The sequence below is a fragment of the Oenanthe melanoleuca genome, chromosome 5 (genome assembly GCF_029582105.1).
Source record: "Oenanthe melanoleuca isolate GR-GAL-2019-014 chromosome 5, OMel1.0, whole genome shotgun sequence".
Lineage (NCBI taxonomy): Eukaryota > Metazoa > Chordata > Aves > Passeriformes > Muscicapidae > Oenanthe > Oenanthe melanoleuca.
Window position 1 is genome coordinate 26,530,039 of NC_079339.1, and position 25,111 is coordinate 26,555,149.

Below are 25,111 nucleotides of genomic sequence, written 5' to 3' on the forward strand. Positions count from 1 at the left end.
CACTGAACCCTCAGCAAGTTCACAGAGATGCAAAACTGGGAGGAGTGGATGACACAACAGATGCCTGTGCTGCCATTCAGAGGGACATTGACAGGCTAAAGACATGGGCTGACAGGAATTTTACATTTAATAAGGTTCAGCAAGCAAATCTGCTGGAAGGGTGTCTGTATTCCAGCATCATCATCCCTGTACTTCACTGCTCACGCTGTTACCAGCTGCTGGCAGACTGCTGGTACTCTGCCTTGAGCAACATACTGCCATTTACGTGTGGCAATTAGACTAAAATATGCAAAAACTGTTTGGAGAGAACTATCAAAAGTCCTGGAGAAGACTGGGATAACAAAACTAAAACTTAAAGGATACTTGAAGTGTTGGTGAGGTGGTTTTCACAGCTCTGAATGATTATTTAAATGTTATTTGATGTCAGAGTTCTCTGAGGCAAGGAATGTGAAAGTGGTTTTGATCACAGCTTATATAATGATTTGCTCCTTGAAAATTTGCAGGGTTCCTGCTGTCTAGCCCTGTGATCTGGACCCACAGTCGTACAGTCATCCCTGCTGCCGCAAGTTGCATGTGATTTGTAAGATATTTCTTTGTGAAAGTGCAACATCTTGTCCAGCTGTCCCTTAGACTTCAAAACTAATATTGTCACTTCACATGAGTTTGCTGAAGCGCCTCTCTTTCAAGATTGTGTTCACAGTTCTCATCTTTTGAAATACATTAGCTGTAGTTAATGGTTGCAAAGAGGTAAAACTTTTGAGGATGAAGATAGGATCAGACAAATTGTCTGTGTTTGCAGATCAGAATAGCTTTATTAGAAATGTTGGTGTGTATGTTAAGCATCATGTGTGATGCCATATAAAGCATTTGATACAAGAAACTGGAATCCACAAGAAGGACTTGACAAGGATGACCCATAACAATTGTCATGGCCAAACTTGCACAGTAAGTAGGAGTTTGTGAATTCTGGAAGGTTTTCATAAACCTAATAAAGTGAAACTCTCATGTGGCTACAGTTGTTTGAAAGGTGCAAAAAGCAATAGCTTTGTGTAGCGTCAACTCAGTGTGATCTTAGAAACATAATAGCTCACAAACTTTAGGAGGAGAACTTGGAATCATTGTACGCAACAAAATATGTTCTTCCCTGCTAAACAGCCCAGTGTATCACTTTCTGTTATCTAAGGTTTGAGCTGGTCTGCTGCAGTGTATCTTTACTGTGGTCTGATACTGTGACATCCTTCCATAGCTTTATTCATTAATGAATGGTGGTGTATGAGTGGAAAAGCCATCATAAGTTTCTAAAATATGACCAGTGTCTGGAATGGTGATACTTGTCAATGTTGTTTAGCCACAGTACTAAACCAAACCAAGCCCCAAACTTTGATTAATGTGATTATGCAAAGTCTAAGTGCCAAAGAATTGGTGCCAGTGATATTTGATGTAGGTGTTCGTCTGTATTCACAACACCTTTGCAGGCTTCTGTGGTTAACTTTTTACTTATGTTGGCTTAGCAGATGTGTCAGAGGAAAGAATGGATTTTTAGTGCATCAGTGATAGATGACCATATGTATTAATTTCAATAATGAAGTCGTACGGGTATCATGAGTTTGTATGAGAAGGCAGAACGCAATGTTTGGCTGGAGGTGAGCAAAAATACCCAACCTCTCCTGGTGTTCTGAATCTAGAAATACTGTTTCAGATGCTTTATGGGTTAAAAGGTGTTATATCAAAAGGGCATTCTCGAACATTTTTATAAGTGCAACTTCTGAAGATTTACATTTGCTGCAGTATTTTCATCTAACAAATACACCTAAGCGTCTATGCATCATCATATTGTAATCAGCTGCAATCAGTTTGGCAATTGCTTAGATAACCCTTGTTGGAAGGAATATGTTAATGGAAAGGGGTTCCTGTTTTAATCCTAATAACGCAAGCTGGAATGTATGTTGTCTCCTAGATTGTTATTTGAAGTGGATGCCAGAAATTCTTACGATAAAATCGGTGATAATCATTATGCCAGTTTAAGGAGACACCAGCTCCACCCCAGAAGTTCACAGGAAGGAAAATCTGGAAAATGTGATCCAAGATGAAGACTGTATGTTGGCCCTGGATTACTTCTCATGCCGAATATAAGTACCCAAATTCTAAAAGCCTTTCTGCCTGTGTGACCTTAGTTTTATTTCTTGTCTGTGAAATTGATCTTACAATTTTGAGATGCTCTTGGCAAGGAATTGGTAAGAAAAATATTTATACAGTTGCAGCTGTGTGGTTCTTCCTCATGTATATGTTTGATTCCAGATGTCTGGATCCAAGCAGGAATTAAATGGGATTGATTTTCTTTCTTAAAGAGATGGTAGTCATGTCCTTGATGGGTACAGTAGCATGACTGCAGTATAGTTTGTTGAAGATCTTGAAGTGACAGTAAGTGTTTAAACAGAGTTGGTTTCTCATTTTAAGTAGAGATATTTATGACACAGTGTAATACGAGAGCCATAGCGTTACAGGCAGGTGAGCAATCCAGGACTTCATAGAAATCTTTTTGATAGACTTTGCTCAGTTTGAAATTGGACCACAAAAACTAACTTTTGCACTTAAAGGTTGCTCAGTGCAATTGTAGCTGAACAGGAAGAATACAGTGAAAACCAAACAATTCTATAACAGCTCTTTGAAGGAGGGATGTATTTTCCTGTAAGTTTGTACAAAGCCCAAGTAGCAGCTCATAATGTAGTGATGCTTTCTAAAAATACGTTTATGAATCTTTTCCATGTATTAATATATTTATTTATTATTTAGAATGGCATCTGTGATTTAGCAATACTTCTAGTTCCTAAAAAATGGAGATCTCAATCTTTACTTTAGGGAAAATGGTGTGTATAAATTGGAAGGAATGAGTCTAGAGCCTGTAAATTGTAACATCTGGTTTATTCCGTCTGGATTGTGTTAGTTGCATTGTCGTTGTATTAAAAAGTACAGTATGAAAGTGAGCTTCACTGTTTGAACTAGGTTTTAATATATGCAAGCTCAAATTTGATTCTGTGATTTGGCTTTCTCTTTTGCTGTGTGTTGCTTGCGCAATTCTCTTTGCTGTTTAATAAAATTACATTATCTCAAAAATTCCTAGCTGTTAACCTTAACCTGATGTTAATAAATGAGGTAATGCATTTTATTGAAGGTATGAAAAGCTTGAGCTGGCAAAAATACTAAGTATTTGAGATCTCATCTGCCAGGCTTATTTTCCTCCACATCTCAATTTCAAGTGCAAGTGTCTAGAGATGCAAACTAATTCCTGACACTTAGCGATTGAACTAAATATGAGAGCAGACTTGTCCACAATTCACTCCAGTAAACATTGTTAGGGTTTATAACAATAAGCTGAACTAATAAGCTTTTGTGTAGTTTTCAGTACACATTTTACTATAAAAAGGTTGAAATAATGTTGCTTATTTGCTAAATGCTTTCCACTTGCATAAACTTCAAGAAAAATGCAGAGATCACTGTTCATCTTGGGAGAACTGATAGCTAAATATAAAAGTCTGATAGTAAAACCACATTTAAAGTAGTTATTTGAGTAATTTGGACCAGTCTTTCTGTTTATTTTGTACTTGAGAAAATAAGACCTTTTGACCAATAAAAAGCAGTAATTTTACTTATGGGAGAAGTAGGTACAATATTACCAGTTTATTTAGGAGCCCTGCAATTTATTATTGACCTAAACAGCTTGTTCTGTAAGGACTTAGTGCCAGTCCTAAGATATATTGAAAATGAACCTGATAAAAATACTTGTTGACTTTGTTCCTTATGTCATGGGCATCTCCTCACTAGTTTGGGAATGCAGTCTTAAAAAAGAAACACAGAAAAAACCCCAAAGCAGTAAACATCCCATTTTTTTCCTTAGATAGGTGCATGCACTTTACTTAGTGAACAGAGTTGGACTATGTTCACATAAATTCCAAATTCCTATATTGGAAGAAATAGCAAATAATTATTAGCAGTTTGTTCTGCTAAACCAGCTTCAGGAAACATATAACTTCAAAAGAGAATGAATGTAACAAGGAAAACCTTCGCACAAGACTACCACACGGGGAGCTTCACAAATACATTGTTTCTAGTTCCCTGCAGCTGCCAAGTGAACATGTTCACCACGATTTCTGGCGTGGGCAAGGTTTGGTTAGAAAAGCCTCTCTGTTCTTCGACAACAACTTTTTTGAAAGCCAGAATAAGTAACCAGCAGAAGTGTATTTATTATCCTAATCTCCAAATTAGCACGCTTCTTACTGCTTTCCTGACAGGATGTTTTGGTGGACAGTGTGTCCCTCCCTTAAGGTCAAGACAGGACAGGGAGTAGATCTTCACCCTTTGGAGCTGGAGCCATTTTAAACAATGATGCACCTTTGATATGTGACTGTCTGCAGAGAAGAGGGGTATTAGCTACAGCACTTCCTCATATTGTTGTGTACTCAGAAGCACGTCACTAGGAAAGTCTCAAATCTTTACAAAGTCCACATTGTAAACCGAACTGTGTGCAAAGCTATAATTTATGAAAACTCCACTTCTTGAAGACCTTTGTACTGATTAGTTTAAAACTCTGCCCTTGCTTTGTAGATGTAGCTTTACTCCATGTGACACAGCTGTTTTAAATAGTAAGATAAATGCTGAGGGAGTTTTTTGGTAGTGTTTGGGTTTGTTTTTCTGTTCATTTTTTCCCCCAAATCATGACTCTTAATTTAGATCCTTCACATCTATATAGACTTTAGACACCTTTATATAGTAGAATTAGAGGGCTGGGTTGGTAGGGATTTTTAAATTATTATTTTTTTTAAACCAGTTTTCTGCTGGAAGTTTCTTGTGAACATTTTTCTGTGTAGGAACTAATTTCTGTCCTTACAGTGCAGTGAGTTGGTGTTAAGTGAGTGCTGCTTCTGGATTACTTGTGCTATTGCTCCTCATTATGTAAGCTTCCCTGTTTGAAAAAAAATGTCACTAGTTTAATTTCAGCGGCATGGATGTAACATTTTGAGAGCTACTTGACACAAGGAGTGCCAGAGGTATCATGCCAGCTGACGCCAATGGGGCTTATTTGCTCACTGGCCTGCAAACAGAATTCTGAACCAGCAGTTCAATGTGTTTTCTTAGATGTGGCACTCTGCATATGGGGGTGTTGGTTTAAAAAAATCTGCCCTTAAAATGTTCTCCAAAAAAGCTGAATTCCATTTTACCACTGACACATAAAATGTTTTCAGATGAGTGGAAAAGAGCCCACTTCATAAATTAAAATTAAATTATGAAGGGGACTCTGTGTGTGTGTGCTCTCTGTGTTGTGGTAGTGGTGGTTTTTTTCCCCCAAAGATCTGAATCTGATCTCTGATTACAGCTCAAAGAGTTGCCAGAAGATCTACTGTAGTGGTTTGATAAGTGGTTAGCTCTTCTGGGAGGAGGGTTGGGAATGAATATCAATTTTCATAAAAGGTTTGATTTTTTATGTTCAAATAAAAAAAAAAGAAAAAGCTGCTTTATTCAGGCAGTAGACTGTACTCACCAGAATGATTGTTGAAACAAAATCATTCTTGATACACAAGCTATAGATTTGCTTCAAGGTAGCAGTTGAAATTATTGCTATTTGATAGGATTTCAGGATTTAATTAGGAAGTGTTTAACTTGCAGAGAACCACATGCCAACTTAAGCTAAGTATGTAGAATTCTAGTAGAAGAATAGTAGCATAATTAATATCAACTAGCAATTTTATCAGAGATGAAATTATTTTGTAATTCTAAGTAAATTAGAAATAGTCTTGGTGCACTCATGGCAGTTGTAAAGCAAACCTTTTGCCTTTAAAGGAAAAAAAAAAGATGGAAAAAGGATAGGTGAGGAAATCATGGCAGTCTCTTTGCGTTAGATTTAATATTCACAGCATAGTGATGTGTTGACTGCTGTGATGAAAACTTTCTATTAGTACCTTCAGGGAAATGGGGAAGAGGGGATTAGAGCTGTGACTTTCCAACTGAGAGCCTTTAATTTTGGTTTCTACAGAAATGAAGAGGATAATTGTCCACTCCTGAGCCTTCCTGAATATAAATGTGATGTTGTCTTTCATTTACCATGGGTTCTTTTTCTTTCTTTGTTTGTTTTTAGCTAAGAAGTGCTTTCTTTCCTCTGCTGTTTTTAATGGAACAGAAAATGGAGATGAAAAGGCATGGCTTCTCCTTTAGGCTGGAGTTTGCACAGAGACTCTTTGGTCTGTTTCTTTTCTTAGCGTGGGTTGCTGAGGACTGGAATTGGTTGGGGCAGCAGGACAGTGCACCTGGGAAGCTGAGAGGGAAGTGCAAGACCAGTGTCCTCACTGTGCAAAGTACACACAGCACTAGTCCAAGCTCTTCTCTAACCCACCATCCCATAGTAGTGGTTTGGATCAGTTTAATTCTGGTAGCACTTTAATGCATGCATGAAGGGAGTGAGATAACTGTGGAAGAGCCCAGTGTTATCTTGTGAAACTGTACAAGCGAGCTGGAGTCTGACCCTAGCTCACATTTTATTATTAATGTTAGGACTTAATTTTTGTATTTTGGTTACTTGAAAACTGATGAATATGGTTTTTCTTCCCCTTATTTTTGCCTATAGGATATTTATCTGTGAGTGAAGGTGTTCAAAACATGATACTTTGGTGTATGTTTAGACAGTGATTGAAGTTGGGGGTGGGTATTTCCTGATACTTAATGATGGTCTAGAAGAGTTAGTCATCATTGGCCAGGAAATACCAACTCCAGATTATATCGAGTTCAATTATCTAAAAGATATTTCAGTGTCCATCTGGATGTGGTACATTGCCAGAGACATTGTGTTCATAATAGCATCTTGTTTTAGTGTTTAATTATAGAGTTAATGGCTGTATGTGGGTTCTGCGTGCCATAAATATGTCATCTTGAAGTCACCACCTCTGCTGCCCCAAGTTTTGGGAAGTGGTCAGGAAGTGTTGCCTAAAAGTCAACTAAAATTTAGTAACTGCAAGAATTTCAGTTTCTCACATAAAAGAATACTTAGTACTTCTCTCCCTCCCTGCGCTTGGCCACCACAATTGCCATCTATATAAATTTTGCAATATATTTCAGATTGGGATTCAAATTGCCTCTTTTCAGGTTAATCAAATTCCCTTCTATTTTCTAAATAAAAGTGATGGTTCTCTGCTTTTAGTTCCATATCCACGCATTACTTTGTAGTTGGCATGACAGAAATAAGTAAGTTTGTTTAAGAAAAATGGACAAAAATGCAGAAACTGACACACACCACTACCAAACAACCGTGGTATGCATAACCAAATGGGGGCAGAGGGGTATATTTTCTGACATTAAAAAAAAAAAAAAAAAAAAAAAAAAAAAAAAAAAAAAAAAGAAAAAAAAAAAAGAAAGTATTTCTGAGTATTTGTAGGCCCCATTTCCATAGATACTTATTCTGGAAATTTGCCCTAGTCTTTACTAATGAGGCAAACTATGTTGACTGAATATATTGTAGGAGTTAAAGAGGGCAAAAAGCCACCAGTGACTTCTGTAATTCAAGACTTAAGGGAGAAATTCTGGGAATGTCTTCCTGGCTGCCTCTGTATCTTTTCTGCCTTTCGACTTCTTTCCTTCTCAGGACAGGTGAACTTTTCCAGCTCTAATCTTGTAAAAAACATATATTGGGACTTAGCTGTGTAATTGTAGGTCTCTATGCTTCCATTAAGTATTAAGCTTCTTTGGAATAGGCTGGAACTTCCTGCTGTCTGGGCTTGTAACTGTCTTATTAGTACACCTTGGGATCCTGTCTGCAGTTGTTTTTATAGATGTGCACTGAAGAGCGAAGTAGCTCTGTCAGTCGTAAAGACAAACTTGAATGAGTGAAAGCAGGATTCACGAATAACACTAAATTCACTTTACAGAACTAAACATACTACATGCTGTACATACCTAAATGTTTCACTCTGGTCCTTACCCTGCTCCTTTTCAGTTGTTTTTTACAAGTTTTCTTAGGTTATCAGTGAGCACAGCTGGGGCTGGCAAAACCTTGCGTAAGCCTTGAAGATGCAGAGGAAATGAGGCATCTCCAGTGGCCCAGTGATGTGATTGCTCAGGCTTTGCAGAAAAGGCAGGGTGTTGCTGAAGGTTTCACTGTAGTTGTGGTACCCAAGTGGAAGACTATTGTTACCTCCTAAAAGTCACTGGTTTTCATTCTCTGTCACAGAAGGATGGACTTCATAAGCACATTAACTGCAGAGATGAAAAAAAAGTGGTTCAGTAGATTATATTTTTAATTTTATGTGGATGTGTCTGTTGCTGCTGTGGTGGAATGTAATGAGTGACAGTCACAGTAAACTGTGCTAGCTTCTATAACATGATATAGCTATTGCTTCTGATTGAGCTGTCCTAAGGTATTAAGACTGTAATAGTTTGTTAGAACATGTTTGCTTTGGAGTCTCAGAGCTGATGCAGGCACTACCAGAATGTGTGCAAAAGAAGGCAGCTGAAGGTGTCTTTGATTTGTGTATGCTGCTGTGTTTCCCAAAGGTGAGTTAGGTACCCCAGCTGTAGCCTTTGAGGCCATGTGCAGTTGGTTTAGGTTTCCCAAAGTGTTTCAGTGTACCTGACCCACAATGAAGGCTGTCCAGGCGCTTCCTGTTGCATGTCATATCTGGATGCCTAATGTGAGGGGGCGTGGGTGGTGGAGAGAATTTGCAGGGAGTGTCTCAGGGCAGCCTGTCCAGTGAAGCCTGTGTCACAGCTACATTCTTGCCTTACCTTCTCTCTCTTGCAGAACTTTACCTTTTCATATTCTGAAATTTGGGGAATTGTATCATCTGGATTTGTCTGTGATGTAACTGAACAAGTCTGTGTTGGCAGTAATCTGTGGAGTCCTTAGAACAATAGTCTTTTTTTTTTTTTTTTTTTTTTCAAATGGTAAGTGTTATGGAAACTTAATTCTATAGGTAAAAGTGAATGATTTGTAGTTTTCAAATCCTGGGTGGACTGGATTCAAATGGTTGAAGAAGGTATTCGTTAGCACTTGTTTCAATTAGGTACAACAATGTACTCTGTCAGTTCTCCTTTCTCTGACTGGTTGTGTAATTAACCTATTTATTCCCTGAACTAAGCTTGTGAATTTCCCCATCATTTCTTAAAAACTAAATACGACATCTTTTTGTCTATAGATTTTGTGAGCTTTAGAATTTGAGAGATTGTGTGAAGGATTATAAATAAATTGCTGGGCATCCTCAGGATGTTTATTCCTTTTTAAAATGTGTATCCTAATATAACTGAGAACATTGTGTAGAAGTGCTTTTCATGTTCTTGGAATTCAACCTAAACCTTTGACTTCAGTGAGATTGTTAAAAAGTCCCTCTAGTTGTTTGCATAGGGAGAATCTTTAACCACTTAAAATAGAGTCAGAAAAGGTTACTAGTTACTGATATGTTGAAAGTTTGAACCTTTGAAATGCAATATAATACAAATGTAAATAAACACTGTGTGTTCTAACAGTGTATTTAGTAGATAAATTTAAATGTTTCTGTAGTTTGGAGACTTGAGTCTTGCCTTGATTTTAATCATTATATTCATTAAGCTGATGCTATTAATATTCAGACTTCTACTCAAAATCTATTTCTTCTGTGATGCTAGCCAATAATTAGTCACTATAAAAGCTAGATGAGATGTCATTTAGCAATAGCTGTGCCAATGATGAGGTAATTTCTTTTTATTCATATTTTAGTTGTTATTTCCTTAATTTTTTTCTTCTCAGACTTGGGACATAATGCTTATTCAGTAATACTGTCACACATAGCCTGCTCCCATAATCTCTGGTTAACTATATCTAAAAAAAGCACATTGTTTCTTTTCTTTCCCATTCCCAAAATAATTGTGTAGAGGAGAATCAGAGTTAGAGGTCTAGGTTCTGATTTTGTACCAGAGTGAGCATAGATTTACTTCACATGATGGTCATCAACCTGGGATACTTAGGTTTTACACAGGTGTTCAGTCATCCCTCTTGCTGGTGTGTTGCAATTCCCTTGGTCCCTTCTGGAGTTTCCCTTCAAACACAATGGAGGCTCTGCTGAGAGCTTCACATGTTGTAGCTGTTTTAATTTTACTAACATAGTAGTTTTTGTGTGTAACATAATACTATTACCCATCAGGAAATACAGTCTCCTACTGTGAATCTCAAGACTATCAAATATTTTAGGAATGCTTTCTAACCTTCTTTCAAGTATCAGGGAAATAAGTATATCAAATAGTCCTGTTCTGCACCACCCACACCCTTCTACCCCTTTAGGAAAAAAATTTACAAGTTTGCTTTAGGTGTTTGTTTTCGCTCTTTTGAAATGTAACACTATTAAAAAAATCCTATTCAGATATTCTTTGTTTTGTAAGTCCAGGGCGGCTTCTAGAAGAGGAATGTAGCAGTAACAAAATTATTTTTAAAATCCTTTTTAGTAGAAAAGACACTTACCTATAGAGAATATTTTGAGAAGTAAAAATGTTCGCAGTAGAACAACACCCTCTCCTCCCCATCAAACAAACGAACAACAAAAAAAGGGATTAAATACAATTTAACTGCCAAACCTGGAGCAGATAACATGTATATTCAGCTATGAATATGATCTTAATCTTGGGCAAACTTTAGGTATGTTCTGTGAAGTTAGCTTAGGTGATCAGTCACATCTTTTGGGATTTTTGCCTTACTAGTTAATCTGGTTTTTCACACAAATTTTACTTTTTTTATGTAGAAAACATAAATTCACTAACAGGTTTGTACACATTGGTATATAATATACAAGGGGGGTTTTTCTGTAGCCCAAACTCGTGATTTCTTTCCCAGCCTTATTTCTTGATTGCTCTGTTTCTGTGAGCAGAACTTCCAGGCTGTATGCCTCAAAGTAGGCCATTTCCTGAATTTCCTCTTATTCCTTAATTTTGTGTCGCTGGAACTTTGCTTGGTGTGTAATCAGTATTTGTGTCTCCCACATATGGCTCCAATCTCCTCCTGTATCTCCAGCACTGGATATTTATAGCAAGCCCGCCTAAATGCGTTATTCCAGCGGTGAGAAACTGACTCAGTACTCATTGCGATTCCTCCTGCGCCCATGTCTGTGACCAACTGTGGAGTTTTGGCATGCATTGCATTCCTGGGTGTGGTTGTAGGACAATCCAAGATAACCTCAGTTATCTTGGCTTTGTTACAGCAGCCTGTTGCATTTCAGAAGTTCATGTTAGAGGCTATGAAAAGCCTTTGCTTCCAGACTCTGAAGTTGTTTTGTCACCTTCATCTTTAGTTCTTCTTTTTTTGTATGAAATCAGGGAGAGAGAAGTTATAAGAGGAATAAAAAAGTGTAGATCACTAACTTGATATTTCAAAATATTTGGAATAAAAATTTATATAGTTGTGATTGCTTGTCAGCTTTGGGGTGTAGAATCCAGCGCACACTGAATTTCATTCTGTTCTTTCTGCTGTAGTTTCAGGGTTCAGGAGGTTTCATCTTGTACCACCAGTAAGTCTACTTCCAGTCAGAATGACGTAATGTTTAATATTAAGAAACTTCTGAAATTCAAGTTGATGGACCAAGAAAGGACTCAGCCTTGAGTTAAACTTGAAAACAGAAGGACCAAGGGAAGAAACCGAACATGGAAAAACCCACTGTAGCTATCGGACAATGATGCATGGACTGCAACCCTTTCTGGTGATAAGGAACTTCCAATAGGCAATGTGAATATGAGTGTCCTGGAAACTGTTGTCTGGTGTTGTCATCACTCAGACTGGAGATTTAGAAGGGCTGAGGAAGTTCTGTCGGTCTGTGTAATCAGACACACTGTACTTTATAAATATGTTTCTATATAACCCCTGTGTAAACAATGCTGGTGGTCAACTTCAGTGGGTGTATTTCACAATAGAGAGGCGCAAAAGGAGAACATGATTTTTGCCTCTTCCTCTGTAGAGTATTTTCTTACAGACAGTGAGGGGAAAATGTAAGAACTCTGAACTCATTAAATACTTAATTTATCTTTAATTAAAAAGTAGTGACTTAAGTAGTCTGCCCTTGAAAATAGTACATTTGCAAATTGATAGATTTCATTGAAGAATATGTGAAATAATGAGTGTAAATAACTGAAGAATATGTTATTACATTTATGATTTATCTTTTTGGGTGATACTTGTGAGTTCATCAACTTTGCCTTAGCACTGCAAAATATCACTTTGGTGCTACTCTTAAATCTGGTTAGTGTGAAATTTGAGAATAAGTGGTTTGTGGCTTCCAACTGCACTTTTTGAGGCATGTGGTTCAAATGCCCGTAGACACTTGTGTGATTTTATTGTCATGGGACTAAATTGGTCAGAGAAATATATGTAATAGCTACTTGGCTTTTTCTGCTCCTACGTTACAGAAGTTCTGTGATGTAGGAATCCAACTTCTCAAGTCTCAGTGTTGGCAAAGCTTATATTTATGCTTGTAGGAAGGCTTTATATAAAAGCTTTCAGCATGCCCTGCTGCAGTGGATAAAATTCCATGATGTTGAAAAAAATCTCTTATTTTGAGATAAGTTTTGTAGCTCTTGGCCAAGAACTCCTTCCTTTTCCAGAAAGTAATACCACTGGAGGAGGTCACTGCCTTTAGATGTGCTGTTTGATTGGTGTGCAGCTTCGGAGAGCTGCAGTTAAGATGCTGTTGTGTAGGTGATCTCAGGAGGTGGAGTTTGAGCTGGGAAGATGCTGTACAAACCATAAGCAGAGTAGAAGGGTGGCTCTGTAATATAGATAATTGCAGTGCACCTGATGGACAATCAGCCTTTGGAATGAAATCTGACCTTTGAGAAGTTATGTGAGGTACGAGCAAGTGCTTGATAATGTGAGTAGGCAGACCTTAGCCATTCTGCTGTAGACAACCTTTGATTTGCTTGTTTTGTTAATGTGTTTTTGCAGGACACCAACTGTCATCAGTTAACCAGGGATGAAAATTGCTAAAGCTGCTGGAAGAATGGTGCAGTTTGAGTTGACTTTAAGTTCTACCATGTGAACTGATGTTTTCTGGCCAAGTGAAATGTGTGCCTTTGGTTATCTCAAAGCGACATAAGGTGATGCTTGGTCCTCCAGGGGTCAGCATCGACTTTTCCAGAACTTGCCAGCAAGAAGGGATTATCACAAGATACTCTGAGTTGAAAGGAATCCAGAGGGATCCATCAAGACCATCAAACTCTTAAGTGAATGGCCCATATAGGAAGTGAACCCACAGCCTTGGCATTATTAGTACCATGCTCAAACCAACTGTGCTCATCTCAGTGGCACATTATGCCAATTTATTAGGAGATCTGATTTTCCTAGAGTAGAATAAGCTCACTTTCTACCTCAGTTCAGTACCTGTATCATCAAGTCACTATTTGCATTCCGTTTGTAACTTCCATTCCTGCGAACGCAGTAAATAAGGTGAAGTCTAATATATGTAGTGGAGTTGTAATTAAGGAATGTATTATTGATTGCTTGTTAAGACAGGTGTTGTCTCCCACCTAACTTTATTTAATGGTATTCCAAATGGTATTATCTGTAATATCAAAGTCCTGTATGCCTGCTGTATAAAAGAAAACTGCACATTCTGTAAGATTTACTTCCTTAAAGCTTTCTGGACTTAGAAAGGGAAGGCAGGGCATACTGTTAAGAATGGTGATATATGGATGGATGGAGTAGTTGTGCTTCAGTCACCTGCCAGAATAATGGAGGTGCTGTTCAAGTCAGTGGACTCTGTGACTAGTTGCTGGTGAAGATAACAAGTGGCGACTTTTATGGTTGTGTGAATCTGGCACAATATCCAGTGTCCTTCTCACTGAGTCCCTATCGTGCCTGCCTTGCTGCCCTGTGCCAGCTGTTCCATTGCAGGCATTTTTAGACTGCCTTCCTCTTCATCCTGTCTTCTGTTGCCCAGCTCAGTTGCCACCCCAGGAAGCAGCTGTCATTTGTGGAAGTAGGGTGATGTTCTCCATACCAAGATGGCAACACAAGGCACATGATTTCATCTGTCAGCTTGGGCAGCAGCAGCAGCATGATCTCCTACTTGCCCCAGCTGTAGAACTCATACTGCTTTTATATCAAACTCACTCATACCAGAAGTGAAATTTGTTGCTTGCCACTGTGGGCATCCATCAGCAGGCAGTGCAGAATATGGCAATGGTAGAATCTGAATTATTCAGGGGAAATTTGTGTGAGTGATGCCTTGGTTACCTTCTGCCACTTGCTTTGTACTGTGTCTGGTTTTTGAGGAGTGGCTTGTAGAAGTGCACTGTGCTGCAGGTGTGGCAAGGCTGCCTTTGGGTGCAGGCTTTAAGGGTTGTTAGATGATATTTCTGTCTTTGCTGAGCTTGAAGCTTCGTTGATTGCTCTGATGGACTTGAGAATGAAGACAAATTTTCCTCATTATTTCTCATTTGACTTTTCTTGTTCTTTTGCCAAACAATTTAAAGTTGGGAAGATGACAGGTAGTGTATGATTCAAGAGGCTATTGCAGTCATGTGGTTTTCCAGCATGTGCAGTGCACTTTCTGTGACTCTCTGCCACCAAACTCTGTGTGTTGCAGCAGATCATTGTAGCTGTTTTACTGTGGGTGAGCAACGCTTGATTTAGAAAGATGAGAGACATCTGTGGGTTTCACAGTTCTAGCCTAGCTGAGGTCATTCAGTCAGACTGGTGTGTTCGTGAGGACTATTTGGCACCACTGGAGCTGCTGAATTGCCACTGTTGCTGGCAGCCCTGTCTGTGGTCCTGTACTGACTTGTGGGCAGCCTGATCTCCCTCTGGGGGAGCATGACCTGCCAGCTGTGGAATTCATTTCACCTTCTGAGCGAGACAGAAGTGTGACCCCACATATGACAGACAGCATCCTACTTTGCTTAAGGTCATGATGGGGGTGAGGAACGTAATTTCTATACCAGTAACAAAACTGCATACCTCTCTAGTTCAGGGTGGTGTTAATATTGAACTTCTTTCCTGGGTTTGAACAGTGTAACAGGATGGTCAAAAGCTCAGTGTGTTTGAATAATGAGCATCTTTGTCTTTTTGTCCATGTCTCAGCTGGTGCTTATTTTAAAGAGAGTTGATGGGTGTTCAGTTGCAGTACAACATGCAATATTTCTGTAGTTCTTATCAGCCCTAGCTGACAAAATATTTACTGATGGCTTGAGATGACTTAATTCAGCATATATTGCTTGTAATTATATCTTCATTTGAAGCTTTTGAAATAGAAATACCTTTTCATGATCTTTTCATGCTCATAATCTTAAATTGACCATTTTTTTACAGATTGGGGTTAAAATAAACACAATAGCTCAGAATCAGATGGGAGAACTGTAATGAGGAATGGTGAGTTTTGTGAATATTTATGGGATTTTGGTATTCATGGAAGAGGGTGATAGTCTTAGCTCCTTGTATAGATAAATTGGGACCCTGAAAGACAGCACTGGCATTTTGGGATGCATATCTTAACTTCGTCTTTTAATGTATATTGCTCAACTTTTAAAGTGGCCGATTTTAGTTCCTCTCACTGAGTGTTACGTGTCTTACTACACTAAGAGTATGGGAACAATTTTGATCTTAATTTTCCAGATTGATCAGACAATTTCAGTGGAGGTTTTTAATTATTATGTGAAGGTTATTTTAAACTGTTTGTGTTAGAATGTATGTTCTGGCCTTTTCTTCATAATCATTTTGAGATGTGAGTATAGCTTGTGAAGAAAGCACACATGCAAAGGCTCATTCTTGGCTTTTAATGCATGTTTGGTTTTTGTAGCAGAAATTCTGTGCTGATCTTGAAAGAGATAAAATCTGTATGCTAACAGAATTAATACAGGGCAGAGAAAGCTAACAGAAAAAAGTTAAATTAAGATCCCAATATTTTATCAGCAGGAAGGTGGTACAGGAAGTCTGAATCCATTATATTCTAAGACTTGACTTTCTGAATTACCATAGTCTTAATTTTGAATAGAAGGCAAAATGCTGACGTGAGTTCTTGCAGTTCGTTTAGTAGGTAAAGCAGTTTTACAAGTTTGGAGCAGTCTGTCTCAGGTAGTGACATGAAATTCACATATATACCTTCCCCCCCACCCAGTGTTGTATTAGATGAGCTGGTTTAAATATTGTTTAGAGGCTGGAATTAAAATCCTGGTGTGGTCTTGGAAATATTTTGACTAGATTATTAGAGAAATGAACATGCTGCTTCCATTTCTTAATTAAAGCTTTCATTAAAAAAATCTTCATTATCATGAAGGAATTTTTTAATTATTAATTTGATTTTAGGTGAAAAGGGTAGAAACCATCTTTTTGGATGTATACAGAGTTATTTATTTAGAGAAATACATTTTCATTGTTAGGAATACTTAAAGTAAATTTGTATAACTGAACTTTCTTTTCACTGAGTTCAATGGAAGTAAAAAAAAAAGAATCTGAAGAGGAACCCTGGGGTTTATTGATGTCTGAAGCTTTATGTTATAATTCTCACTGAGCATGTAGTTGTGGATTCATAATATATTATTGCTGGTCAAAAATAATGTGTTACTAATTTTAATGACCATCATGAAATTCGGTCACTTCTGTGGAAGGAAATGTCTGAGAGATTATTATCAGTGCTTAAAAAAACACTGTCTCTGAGATTCTGTAGCAATAGCAGTTGAATTCCTATCTGCAGCCTCCATAAAAACCAACATTACTATCCTTACAAGCAAAAGGCTTTAAATGCCAAGTGATAGGAAGGAGTGGGGGAAGGAAGTATGCATCTGTTTATAAGAGCAGATATGAAAACCTTTACTTAAAGTTCTTCCAAAAAACCTCAAACCTTAAATGCAGACTATTAATGTATCCTTTTATCACTTAATTCCATAAAGATCAGCCCTTCCCTCCTCTCCCCTCTTACCCCAAATGAAAATATGCAAACATTGAAAACAGTAAGATGAAAGGTTTTCATGTGGGTCTGAGAAGCTTCAGGTCTGTTGGCATGAATATAAAAAAAATCCAGCCTTGACTGGAGTTGTGGCAAATTGGTATAATAGCGTAGTAGTTCCAGATTGTGGGGTTGTTCTTTAAAAGAAGCACTTGAAATTGTCTAAAAAAACATTGTCTTGTGAGGTACAGGGAGAAAATGTTGTAAGTTCACAGATGAAACTTTTATAGCCCATATTGGACTTGACTTCATGGTTATAGCTTCAAGAGAGGGATTTTTAGGAAAAGTACTATAGCAGAATCTGAGCAGGGGAAAAAATGCGAACATATTCTTGCTGCTGTCATATGAACATTGTTCTGGTAACTGATTCTACTACACTTGCATTTGGGGAATGGTTTTTTTCCCCCATAATTACATACATCAGGATTTTATGAAGGTAAATGCTTATAAAAGATATATTTCATTAGTTATGCTGCTATATATAATTTTCAAAATCACTGAAGTCATGCTTAGATCTTACAGGTTTGCAGTAAGCAGACATGGGAAACACTAGGCACGAAGTGAAGTTTATATGCTGTGTCTTCATAAGGAATGCTTGTTGTCTATATACAAAATGGTACCAGAAAGATGGAATTGTGTTGGAATTCTCTGTTTAGACACCTCTCACAGGGAGTGTGGTGAGAGATTCCTTAAATGTTTTTTGAGTTCTTTGGGTGATGAAACATGTGGCTTGTATTAGACTCTGGAGAGGATGCAAAATGTTTCAAAGGTATTTAACTGGTGAGGGAGTTCAGAAAGCATTGTATTCTGTGTGCTTGAAAGAATTTATAGCTTGTATTTGACTTTGTTAAGCTAGCTTCTGATTTGATTACATTTGTGTAAAGCAAATGGTTTGGGAAATAATTCTTTTAGTTCCTTGTAGTGTTTTGTAAAGAGTTATTATGAGAGAAATGTTATGAAACAGCTCAAAACTTGCACTGGACAATGTATAAATGCATACATTAATGCCTATTATAAGTAAGATTCATATAAAGAAAAAATTATGTTCTAAGAAGTCAACCACAGTTGCAATGCTGGATGGACACTAGAGTGAGTTCCTAAAAACATTCTGCCTATCTTTTACGTGAAAGTGAACTTCTTCTGTTAGGCTTAACGAGAGATGATCAAACGATTTTCTGATATTCTGACAGCCAGAAAAAATTACTGTATCTTTTCTCTGGGCTCATTTTTTATTATTAAAACCTGCCACTTTTTTCACAAAAGCTTGGTACAAAGCTTCACGATTTCACTTTGAGTTCTAAATTAATAATAAAGATGCCTTTTGTGTCACTCGCCCTCCTCCTTCTTTGCATTGGCTGCAGTCAAAAGTGAGGCTGATTTAGCGTGAAGAAGCTGAAGAAAACCCACAGATAAGAGGGCCTTAATTATATTTAGCTGTGGAGGATGGGAGCGATTGAAGTGTCTTGAGCTGCCATGTAACAGCTGCCAGGCAGTGACTGAGTGGAGTGCTTAGGCCCAGTGCAATAATGGTGTAACAAGGAGTCATCTGTCATCCTGTGAGTGACACACTTCGTGGCAGTTTAAGCTAATTTTCATTTCGTAATTGGGATTGACTGGTCCACCCGTGGTTTGTTGCCACAATAATTCAAATTGTGAGCTATCTGGAATATACAGATTAATTTCATTTAAATGTCTTGAGCTGTGGAAACTTGTTCTTCTGAGTGTTTGGGAAAGGGAGATCCTTACACTGTAGTGAGGCAGCTCTTGGTGCTGCGGCAGCTGGGTGTGAACAGTTCTGCTGTGGTGCTGTGACAGCTGCAACACGAGGTGTGGCCAGCTGGACTGGCCCTGTAGGGACACCAGCTTGGGAGCTGTGCTGCTTCACAACAAAGGCTCCATAGCACAGTAATTCTCTCTGATACAGTCAGTGTTGGATCCCGGGAAGAAAAGAAGATTAAGACATGAAGTAAGACTTGCCAGCTGGTCAGATTGGACTGGGTGATTCCCTAAATGGATGGCTGTACTGCCTTCACTATAGGTTTCAATAACTTTTGGAAGTTTTGATCATATAGTTCGTCTGGGTTATTTGGAGATTTTTTTTTAAAAATTCCTTTTTATTTTTAGTTTTTAAACTTTCCCAGAGATATAAAGTGTCCTGCTTGATTTTTGTATCATGAGAAGAAATACTCTTTTATTGAAACCTGGATTGCTAGAGAACTCTATTGCTTTTTCACAGTTCTTGCAACATAGAAATTGGAAAATCATCATTCCGTTTTTATTTCTAACATTATGATATTGTAATTTTTGTAGCTTTCTGCACTAGAAAATTGGTTTTCTGACATGAAGACCTTTGATGTATCTAATCTGTCCTTGAGCTGAAGGTGTTAAGTAGTCCTTGCTATTCTCCTTATCCTTGCTTCTTTCCTTCACCTTCCAGTTTCTTTTCAGGGAGCGTATATTAACTACAAGAACTGTACAGTACTGACCCTGTGTGCTGTCGGGTCTTATGCCACCTCATCTTGCTGGCTTTGCTCTGCTCCTTTCATAATAATTCTTACTGCTGTTTGCTTATTTGACAATTCAATTTTTAGAGGAGTAAACATGAATTATGACAATTCCTAGACAGTAATAATAACAAAATCAATATCCATTGCTATTTATAATTACTGTGGCTTTTTTACCCTTATTCCATGTGCTTTTCTCTGCTGTTACTACAGAATAATTTCTTCTTGTGAAATGATCTTGTATTTCTAAAATCAGTTTAATCTACGCCGGAACAATTTGCATCACCTGCAAACAGTTGCTGAACTATTTTCTTTTGAGACATACCTGAATGATTGAAACATTGCTGATTGTGGTGGAGAGAGCCCTCTTTACCTCCCTGTTTTGTGTCTGAGCACGCTACTTCTCATGTGGATTTACCTAGTTTCTCGGTACCAGGATCCTACTTGCTGACAGACTGAGCAGCATTACTGTTTATTCCCACTGAAGCCTTCTCCTAAAGCTGATGAAAAATTTATGTTTTGTTGTTCCTAATGTTTCCGGAATGTGGGCTGTTGGGCTGGACCATGCTGTGGGCTGGTGTTGCAGGGCTGTGGAGCAGTATTGCAGGATCAGTTGTCCAAAATATGGTGGTTTTCACTTTCGTGAAATACTGTATATGAACCAGGGCTAAAGCTTCACTATGAATACAAGTATATTTTTAAAAATCTTGCTAAAATATATCCTCCTAGTGATCTGGTTTAGAGGGCAGTCGGTTCCTGAAACACCTGCTCTGATCCGTAGCTCGTTTTGTCTTCTCTCTGCTCTCACCTAAAAGCTGGAACCAAAAACACAGTGTTCATATGCTTCTGGACTCCCAGTAGGTAGGGAGTGATCAGGTCAACAGCCCAAAGGTATGATTGACGGATTGATATTTGACCCTGTCTGATACTAAGCAGCAGATGTTTGGCCTTGTTTAGTCTACACTGATTATTTGCTTGTAAAATACTCATAGGTCCTACAGACGTAAGTCCAGTGTGAAAATCTAAGATTTGTGACTGATCTACCAGTAAAAACATTTATTTTACTTGTAAAATATTATTTTTTAAATTTTGGAAATACATTTATTTTCATGGGATTTGACATACCTAACTTCAAGTTCATGGAATTGGGTGATTAAAGGACATACTTTTTGGCTGTTTCAGCCTTTTTTGTACTTTCTTTTATATCTAATTTCATTTTGAAATTCAGCATGTATTCGTAAACATAATTTTAAACCAAGATGTTCATGTTTGTTAACTGTTGAGTTGTCTGATATTTAGCTGCCCTGAATGTAAATGATTCACTTGGAAATTACATGGCTTGGTAAGTTAAAATTATTGACATGTGTGCAGATGAGCTGCAAAGCAGAATTACTTGAGCTGCTTCCACAAAGCACATAGCTAGTGTTTCTCTACTAAACTTCTACTTATTTTCAGATATTATAGATAATATAATTCAACTCACTTTGTATCACATCAAGTGTTTAGGAGACCTGCTTTCCACTGTGACTGACAGTCTGCAGGGTATTTTTAGAGTGAGCCTACAAAACAAGGGGATTACTGCCTCATATCTCTGCTCTTAAACCTCTTAGCATATTGTTTAGGATCATAGTCAGAGTTTGCAGTTGCTGTAGTGTCTGATGAATTGGGACATTTGCTTTAGAATAGTTACTGATGGAGAAAATGAGGCTTGCTTTCTTTTACTTGCTGAATTTCACAGGTTTGTGAGAGGCAAATGATTTATCTTACATCTGCTAGAAGGGGCATTGCATGTCTTTAGGAATAACTTCTGCCTTGCAATGATCAAACTTGTAGTTTTGTGACAGTTTAAGAGTCTGAATGTTTACTTTGGCGATACTTCTGTTACATAACATTGTGGAATACAGACTCCTGTGTTTAATTGCTGCAGTCTGGGGGGGTATTTATGTTTGAAAATCCTATGCTTTAGGACAGGGCTTCTGCTAGCTGAATGTTTTAGCCACATAATTGTTAACAGTGTGTTGGAGTACAGTTCATTATTTCATTTCCTGGTATTTCATAAGCTGCTTGCAATTTTTGTTTAAGTCTGGCTTTTGCCAGTAAAATGTTGCTGTCATAACATTGTTTTTTCCCTTCTTTCACCCTCATCTGTGGTGCAGATAGGATTGTCAAGTGCTCTGGAAAGAGTTATGAAGTGCTCACGTGATACCTTAGTTCAGGTATAAGACAGCCAGAAATCTGATGGATTTGAGGATGTCTTGTACTTCACATCATATGATAACAATGCATCACAATTTCAAAGAATACTGTCGGAGACATTACTGTCACAGCTCTGATCTCTTTGGTCTTACATAAAGAATTTAAGCTTGCCATTTCTGTTATATTTTCAAAGTATGATCTAAATATTACTTTCATTGCTGAAAGGTGAGTTTTCTACAGCTGGTATACTTGGTTCAGTAGACTTTTAGTTATATATCCAATAATTTACATTCAAGAAGGAAAATCCCCTCAATTGGAACTCTAAATAATAGTAACAACACAACATAATGTGTTTGCTGATTGAACAAATGAAGAAATGCTTCACCTTTATGCATATTTTGATAGAATGCTTACTTGTAGTATTTTATTATTAGATGTTAATTGGGTAATGAAAGGGTGAATGAGTTGGAAAGCCATGTGGTGAATAATGTGGTTAGTCAGCCTGGATTGCGAAACAGGGCTGTTAACATTTTAGTGAGCATGCTCATACGGTTACATGCCTTCATTTGCTTCAGTGTGACAGTGCTGGATTTAATTAGATTTTATGGGATCTAAACTTACAAAAAGGCTCAAAGTTCTGCATTCAGAATCTGACACATGGACTGACCTTTTCTTCCTTAGAAGATAAGGGTACTCTGTGTGCTTGTGCTGGTGAATAATTGCAGAGAAGCTGTTGCAGGCCAATTGCAGCAAGTTTTGGCTAACCTTTACAGTAGACTTGGAGAGATAGGACATTACATGTTTTTGTACTGTGTAAGTGGGAGAGGAGGGGAGAACGTTTGCTTAGCAGCAATGCTTAATAAGGATTTTTCAGAGAAGTAAAACTCCATCCTGGCAGCTTCATAATAGACAGGGACAGACTATTTACCTTGGCAGCAATCAACTCTCTTTCCTAGCTTGCCTGTTTTTTTATAAATGAAATGTTCTTGCACTGTCATCTTAAATTTAGGGGCTCAAATTGCACATTAGAAAGCAAAAGAGATCAAAATGTTTTGAACCACTTCTATTTGTGTTTTACTTGCAGGTAAACCTGCCAAACCCAAACCTCATCCCAAGAGAATGACTTGAAACAATCATATTTCCTCACTGATATCCTTGTGTCCTGGTTGTAGCCAAGATTTACAATTAACATTGGAGTGGCAGCGGTGAACTTTATTTTATTGGAAAAAGCAATGTGAAATATACTTCTGGAATATGGAAGTGTGGGCTGTTCACATTTCCTGGTGCAGACCATTGCGGATTTCATAGTATGATTCAGATTTTCATAATGCTCAAAAGATAGCTGTTAAACATTAGTCTGTGGACAGGTGTGACCAGGTTGTACTTGCACAAGAACTCAGAGGCACCAAGCTTTCTGAGGATACAGATCTTCAAGCCATGTGGAGGAATGTCTCTGGAGTGTTTTCCTAGTAAGTAGGTTAGGCAAACACTTTTTTTTCTACAAGATTAAGATTATTTGCATTTCCTCTTAGGTCTATCAGTTGGCTTTGGAAGGAAGAATGCATCCTGATTCAGAAAGCTTTGATGTCAAGAAATGTGAGAAAAAAATTTTAGAGGTGGATGAGGTTTTTGCTCCAGGTTTCGGGCTCTTTTTGGCTTGGCCCTTCAGCAGTATTAGGTGTATTTCACTGGGGAAGAGCACATAAGGGAAGCAGATGGTTGTGCAGCTACTTAGCCCTCACCTGTTTGTGGCCAGCAGGCAGTACAGGTATGAATGACACTTTTTTTTTTTTTTTTTTTCTTTTTTCTTTTAAGTTACTTAACCTGGTTGTATTAAGTTATTGAATTTGTTTGATATGGAGGCTTGTAAATTTTAGAGTGATCCCTATAATACCTTGTTCTTAAAACTGTATTTCCCTGCTGTTTGAAGTGCATACTTCTAGGAATTTTGTTCATGTGTTAGTACTACTGATGGTTCATGCTTGTAGGAGGACTTTGTACTACAAGTCAGGAGGATGGCACCTGGAGTGGGTGGGTGTGTGTGGGGCGGGGGTGTGTTCCCTCCTGCCCCTGGGTACTCTGCATTTGTTGCAGGCTACAGAGAGTACTTTGCCCTTGTTTGACCCATGACTTTCTTTTTTCAAAATAGGTAAATAGGAAACAGTATTAAATTCTGAAGGAAAATGGATAGTAATCCCAAACCTGCTGAATGGTTTTAAAAAACTGACTGAAGACTTGATACCCTTTTTTATCCTTTTTCACTGTGAACAGGAAAGATAACAGATAATTGAATGCAGATTAAATAACCTTTGTGAAGGCTAGAGTTAATAAGAAAGATAAAAAATGTTTGTGCTGTTTATTTGTCGTGAGTGTTGGAACTGTAAGTAGTTGCTTAGTGTGAGATATGTAGTACACCCTAGTTTAAAATCTAACCAGTTGAATTTGTGCATGCAGTTCAGGTACCCATGTACCCATATTGTCCTTCTGTCCTGCAGATTCTGTAGTTTGGATTGGAGTGCTCAGTAGCAGCAACTGCTCTGCAAGAAACAGCTATCCACAGTGTAAATGAATTGCTTATCTAAAGATATGGTTACATGGGTAAACTCTTGCAAAGCTAAGCTCCAAATTTGCATCATCAGCAGCTTCCTCCTGACCTAACTTCAGTTAATATGAAAGCTTACCCATCTCTCACTGAAGGGTAAATTGCTGGCTTGTGCTCACTGAAGGGTAAAAGTGAACACAGTTGTACAGCAGAGCAGCTAACAAGACATGAATTAACATGCTGGTTTATCTTGCAGTAATTTGTTCTGCAGCCATAACCTGATGATGCACAAGGCAGTGAAGCCAAGAGTGCTTCAACATGCACTTTTATCCATGACAGTGTTGTTTCTGTCTCTGTTGTTTCTGACAACTCTGCCCCTGAGCTGTCAGTGGACTGATAGAGGTGTAAGTGGTAGTTTTTCCTCTTGGTCAGAAGAATAATGCTCCAGCTCTCCTTAAATTGCCTTTGGAGCTCTGTTTCCAAAATACATAAATTTGCATAAAAATAAATGGCAACATAAATTAAAAAAAGTAATTTGTCTTTTTGATCCCTTTTGTAGGAAGGTGCTTTGGGAAATGGTCTAATGTCTAGTCTCATGTTGTAATCTCTTGAATTACAAAAGTAGTGGAGAATTTCATGTTGTGTGGGTGGTTTTGTTTTGTTTTTTTGGGGTTTGTTTTTCTTATTTTTTTTTCTCCAGTGGAAGTGACCATTCAGATACTTAGCTGTCTGCAGTAAGATAACCTTGAAAGGTACCGGGACCCAGTGTGGCTCTGTTTCCTTATTTCTCCAGAAGGCTCAGGGCTTTCAGCTTTTGTTGGCAGTTTGTCTCTGATGTAATGTTGTGTTTTGTGATTTAATTAGATTTTGAGTTTCCTATCTTGACTTTTCACTAGGTTTATCTTCAAAGTCCTCTTTCTCTGGATCCTAGCTGG

The 25,111-nt window shown here is 38.0% G+C and overlaps 1 protein-coding gene across 29 annotated transcripts in view; it reads left to right on the top strand.

Annotated features, from left to right (window-relative positions):
- Nucleotides 1–25,111, top strand: part of NUMB (NUMB endocytic adaptor protein) — a 91,860-nt gene that overhangs the window by 27,968 nt on the left and 38,781 nt on the right. For 6 of the 29 annotated variants that reach the window (XM_056494083.1, XM_056494089.1, XM_056494075.1 and 3 more), the window contains exon 2: nucleotides 15,302–15,361. The exons of 13 other annotated variants lie outside the window; for them this stretch is intronic. The gene's annotated coding sequence lies outside the window, so the exon portion shown is untranslated. Of the gene's footprint in view, nucleotides 1–15,301; nucleotides 15,362–23,012; nucleotides 23,112–23,135; nucleotides 23,403–25,111 lie in introns of those variants that run through there. 10 more of the 29 variants (XM_056494074.1, XM_056494063.1, XM_056494067.1 and 7 more) reach the window with 6 other exon arrangements.